This window comes from Sus scrofa, chromosome 5, assembly GCF_054392235.1.
Source record: "Sus scrofa isolate SSC_HxYL_T2T_F1_AM1 chromosome 5, Sscrofa_HxYL_maternal_Yorkshire_Landrace_v2.0, whole genome shotgun sequence".
Lineage (NCBI taxonomy): Eukaryota > Metazoa > Chordata > Mammalia > Artiodactyla > Suidae > Sus > Sus scrofa.
Genome location: NC_139387.1, coordinates 6,108,332 through 6,114,429, shown reverse-complemented (window position 1 = coordinate 6,114,429; position 6,098 = coordinate 6,108,332).

The window sequence follows — 6,098 nt, the reverse complement described above, 5'->3', positions numbered from 1 at the left end:
CTGGATTGTCCTTTGCCCTGGGGCTTCTCAGCGCTGATGGGTGGGGCCAGATTTTCCCTAACTGGCCACCTCCAGAGAAAGGTAGGCTGATGAATATTCCCAAGAGCTTTGCTTCCAGTGTCCTTCCCCCACCACAAGCCACATTCACCCCTGTTTTCCCAGGAGGTCCTCCAAGAACTGCGGTCAGGTTTGACCCAGATTCCCTTGGAGACTTAGCTTTGCCCTGGAACCCAGTGCACGTGAAAGTCTGTGTGCGCCTTTTAAGAATGGGGTCTCCGTTTCCCCCAGTCCCGTGGAGCTTCTGTGCACAAGCCCCACTGGCCTTCAATGCCAGGGGCTCTTTCTCCCAGTGCCAGATACCCACACTTGGCAGTTTGATGTGGGGCTCAGAACGCTCACTCCTGTAGGTGCGTCTCTGTGAACCAGTTACTTTCTAGTCTGTGGGGCTTCCCGCCCGGGAGGTTTGGGGTTGCTTCTGTCACATAATCGCCCCTCCTACCTCTTGATGTGGCCTCCTCTTTGTCTTCTGGTGTAGGATAACTTTTTGAAAGTTGAACCGGTCCATTTGGTTGAAGAATGCTCAGTATTTGGTTGTAAATTTTGTTGTTTTCAGGAGCGACATTGAGCTCCAGTCCTTCTATTCGTCTTAATCTCATCCCTCTTAGGATATTTTTGAAAGAGGATTAAAGCTTAATGTAGTTTTATCTTTTCCCCTACGTAGAATTTGAGAGAGCATCTCTTGCCTCAGGAGGGGAAGCTTGGTTTCCAGCCTCTCCAGGGCGCTACTGGAGTGGCTGCGGCGTGGGGAGCGAGGGGTTGGGGAAGTGGAAGAGGAGGATGACAAGGAGAGAGGGAAACTGCAGCAGCTGCTGCTGCTACTAATGCAGCCGCCGCCGCCACTCTGCCGCCACTGCTGCTGCTGCTGCTGCTGCTGCTGCTCCTCCCCGCGAGGGGGTCTCTGTCCCTTTCCTGGGAACCCGACTCCTCCCCACAGAGGGAGCACACTGCTTAGTTTCTGGCACCACAAGGTGCTCCAGGATCATTTTGTGTAAATCCTGCCCTAGTTCTAGAATCAGGCATTTTCCCCAGAAAACTTGGTTCCTTTTATTGGAGAAGGGTGTTAGAAACCAGTATCTGGGAGTTCCCGTCGTGGCTCAGTGGTTAACGAATCCGACTAGGAACCATGAGGTTTCAGGTTCGATCCCTGCCCATGCTCAGTGGGTTAACGATCCGGCGTTGCCGTGAGCTGTGGTGTAGGTTGCAGACGCGGCTCGGATCCCGCGTTGCTGTGGCTCTGGCGTAGGCCGGTGGCTACAGCTCCGATTATACCCCTAGCCTAGGAACCTCCATATGCCGCGGGTGCGGCCCGAAGAAATAGCAAAAAGACAAAAAAAAAAAAAAAAAAAAAAAAAAAAAAAAGAAACCAATATCTGGCTGAATAATATTCTATTGTATGGATGTATACTTTTTTTTCTTTTTAACATTTGCTTATTATTATTATTATTTTTTTTTTTTAGGGCCGCACCTCCGGCATTATGGAAGTTCCCAGGGCAGGGGTCGAATTGGAGCTGTAGCTGTCAGATGACGCCACAGCCACAGCAACGCAGGATCCCAGCCACGTGTCTGTGACCTAGACCACAGCTCACCACAATGCCGGATCCTTAACCCCCTGAGCGAGGCCAGGGATCGAACCGGCAACCTCATGGTTCCTAGTTGGATTCGTTTTTGCTGCACTACGATGGGAACTCCTAGATATATACTTTTAAAATCCATTCATCTATTTATGGATGTTTATCTTTTGTTTGTTTGTTTGCAGCATAAGGAAGTTCCCAGGCTAGGGGTCGAATTGGAGCTGCAGCTGTCAGCCTACACCTCAGCCATGGCAACACCAGATCCTTAACCCACTGAGCAAGGCCAGGGATTGAACCCGAATCCTCACGGAGACTATGTCAAGTTCTTAACCTACTAAGCCGCAATGGGAACTCCTCTATTTGTCCTGCTGAGGAACCAGCGAACAGTTATCCAAAGTGGCTGCACCATTTTATGTAACCACCAGCCATGTATGAGGGTTTCAATTTCTCCTCGTGCTCACCTATGCTTCTTATTGACTAATTTGTTTTGTTTGCTTGTTTGTTTTTCTGGCTGCCTTTCAGCACATGGCATGCCCAGACCAGAGATCAGATCCCAGCCACAGATGCGACCTATGCTGCAGGAGCAGCATGCCAGATCCTTTAACCCACTGTGCCAGCAGGGCTCAAACCTGCATCCTGGCGCCGCAGAGATGCCACCGCTCCCATCGTGTCACAGCAGGAACTCCCCTATCTTTTTGATTGAGCCACACCGGTGGGTGTGATGCGGTATCGATTCAGAGCTCCCTAATAGCTAATGATGCCAAGACCATCTTTACGTGCTTCTTGGCCATTTGGGTATGTTCTTTGGAGAAATGTCCTTTCAGACCCTGTGCCCACTGTTAATTGGGTTGCGTTGATTACTGCTTTTTGGTGCCCCTTCTGTTTGGGGCCTGAGAGGACCACCTCTCTCAATTTCCCCTTTCCCAACCTTGACCTGAAAGGAATGGGGCTCCCTGAGCCTCAGGAACGGGGGCGCCTCATCGATTCCCGGAGGTTCTAGTGACCAGGGTGGGATGAGAATGCGGCGGCCACAAGAATGAGGAGCCCTGACTCTGGGTGGGTGGGTGTCCAGGTGTGAGGAGGGGGCTGGAGGGCACACTTCATTCCTTAGAACAGTAGGGTCGGGGCCATCAGGGCACCTGTCTTTGCGTGGGTTTCACAAAACAGAGGCTGAACCCACTCCTTTCTCTGGCACCCCTGCCCTCCATGCCCACAGGGTGCTCAGCGGGGCTCCTCCCTAGGCTGCCCTGCCCTGAGCCAGATCCAGTTTGTCCCCAAACCGGTTTGTGCCTGTTGAGTCCTTGCTGTTGTAACCTCTTAACCTAATTGTTACGTAAGCCGCTGAAACTTGAGGGAAAGCAGAAAAATTGTGGGGGTTTCTGGGAAAATCACCTCGAATCCCATGGAAAAGTTTGACATGGACAAGTTGCTTAAAATTTGTCTGCCGGAGTTCCCGTCGTGGTGCAGTTTTAACCGATCCGACTAGGAACCATGAGGTTTCGGGTTCAACCCCTGGCCTTGCTCAGTGGGTTAAGGATCCGGCATTGCCGTGAGCCATGGTGTAGGTCGCAGATGTGGCTCAGATCTGGGGTTGCTGTGGCTGTGGTGTAGGCTGGCGGCTACAGCTCCGATTGGACCCCTAGCCTGGGAACGTCCATATGCCTCGGGAGTGGCCCTAGAAAAGACAAAAAAAGACCAAAAAAAAAAAAAAAATTTTGTCTGCACATTAGGTGCGTGAAATGACTGCTAAACATTGAGAAGGAATCATCAGACCTAGATAAGCGCTGGCACTCGGCTGACTTCGAAACCTCTGGAAGTTCTGGCTCCGTCCAAGCCCGGCAGGCCCAGACGCTGCCTGATGCAGGGGATTAGGCCACACGTGCGATCCTGTCTCCAGGCAGCAGCCTCCATCTCCAGAAAGTTCTGGGTCCTCATCTACAGATTCCAAGGGGATGTCCACTTAGACGAGTTAAAGCAAGCGGTTTCCGGCACGGGTGTGCCTCCGAGTCCATGAATTCTTCTGCAGCAGCCTCCCAGCTGTGGAGGATGCTGACTCTGTCACTGTCCTCTGCTCCACGTGCCGTGCACAGATGAGATGAGACAGACCCCAGTGTCAGGGAGGGGGGCACGCGCTGAGGGCCGGGTTTCAGGCTCAGCTCGCCCACCACCTCCTTGGTCCCACGCTGTGGCCCTGCGCAGGATACGGGCGGCGTTAACAGCCCCCTTTCCCAGGGGCGGTGACTGAGGCCCATGGCAGGGTGGGCACTGTCCCGCGCCAGGTTGGCGGATGTGCAGTGCAGGGCTCTCTCCGTGCTCCTGGTTCCAGCTCCAACAAGGAGCATCAAGGGAGCAAACATGGTTTAAAAAAAAAAATGAGTGCCCAGAGAGCCCTTGGGTGGGTCCCAGCGGAGTCGTCTCTGGGGCTCAGAGCCTCAGTACAGCTGGGGGTTCAGGACAGGTAAGAGCCCAGGTCTGGTGTCCAATGGACCTGAGTTCAAGTCCCAGCCCCTCCATCCACTGGCTATGTGACCTTGGGCCCATGGCTAGGCTGGAGTCTGTTTCCCCATTTGTAGCATGGAGATGGTGCCACACGACCCCTCCTGTGTGCATTTGTGCTCCCTCCTCCGTGAGGGGGGCACCTTGCAGGGCTGTGCTAAGGTGAGTGCTCAGCGCCCTGACACCCCAGGGCTTTGCCATCACAGCCCTCGAGACCCAGCTGCCGGCTGAGGTGTGGGCTCCTGGCCCTCCGTGATGCCAGGTGTGGGCACGGGGGCGGGGCGGCAGATTCCCACCCAGGCAAAGGGGCTTTCTCTGTCATGGTCATTTCTCAGCTCGAGACCTCAGTTTCCTCACCTGTGCGAGGGGACAACACCACCTAGCAGGTGGTGGGAGGCTCAGAAAGGCACACGTGCCGTTTCCCAAACTCCAGCCATTCCAGGGCCTTGGGGGAGGTTAGTTCTGCCTGAGCCCCTCTGCTTCCATGTCCTTAAATCGATTCACTTTTTTCCTTAAGAAAGAAACTATGGGAGTCCCCATCGTCGCTCACAGGTTGAGAACCCAACCAGTATCCATGAGGGTGTGGATTTGATCCCTGGCCTTGTTCAGTGGGTTAAGGATCCAGTGTTGCCATGAGCCGTGGTGCAGGTTGCAGACGTGGCATAGATCCCGTGTTGCTGTGGCTCTGGTGTAGGCTGGCAGCTGCTGCTCCAAGTGGACCCCTAGCCTGGCAACTTCCATTTGCCCCAAGGGTGGCCTTAAAAAAAAAAGAAAGCGAGAGAGAAAGAAAGGAAGGAAGAAAGTGAGAAACAAAAAAAGAAAGGAAGAAACTATGGCATCTCAAGCAGAGAAAAAGTGTCACTTGCCAGAAATAGAAAGTAGCCCTAAAGATACACACGGTGGAAATAACAACAGCATTCTAGCTGTCACTGTGGCCAGAGGCCCGAGAGTGGGGCCTGCTCTTCTCTGGATAAAAAGCGAGCTCAGCCTGAGTGGCGAGTTACTCCGGGAGCCGTGCGTCCGGCACAGAACTGAAGTTTTTTCTCCACCTCCTTATAAAGGTAGTTTTCTCTCTGTGAGAGTCTGTGTTAGGAAATGTCACATCCACATGGCACTAAGTGACCCAAGGGCCCCCTGGCCCCCATGGGATGTGCTCACCTTCAGGCCAGCTGGGCAGGTTCCCCCACAGGCATGTCCCTCTATAAACCAGGATCTGGCCACTCTGGGTTCATGGTCAGTTTCTTGGCATCTGGTGAGCAGAAAGTCCACTCCTGCTGGGAAGGCCAGAGGCAGAGGACCCGCTGCTGTGCTTCTGGGCTCCTGTCCTGCAGAGCCCGTGTGATGCCTGGACCCACCTGTCCACCCACAAGGGGAACTCGCGTTGTTGATGCACTCAGCACACGGCAGGTCAGGAGGCCTCTGTGCACCTGCCCTGGAGGAGCTGAGGAACAGGGCCCAGGCCCAGAGACAGGTGCTTCCAGAGGGAAATGGGGGAGCGCCCAGGGGGAGGGAAGGCTAAGCTTCTCCCTTGAGCCTGTGAGCAGCCCCGGGAAGACACGGTCACGTGTCTGAACCCTCAGCTTTAGAACAAAGACGGAGAAGGACAAGGAGGAGTTCTGGTGATGGAAGAGGCGAGGGGGCAGGACCTGGGGCCTGCTGGTCAGGTGAGAGGCCCCCGGGTGAGTTGGGGCCAGACGGCCTCTGTCCTGATCTAGGCCAGATGGGTTACCTTGAGCAGCACAGGCCTGGCCTCTCACATTCAGGGCTGGGAAGGGAAGCAAAAGATGTCACCTGGGGCCTGCTGGGCTCCCGGGCGGGTGTGGAGGAGGAGCAGGAAGGAACTGAGGGCCCTGGAGGCCATGTCACACAGATCCCCCTGCTAGAATCCTGCCGATGCCTTGTTATCCAGCGCCCCCAGGTGGACGATGTGAGAATTGCAAAAAACGCTGAAAAAGGAGAGAGGCGAGCTGT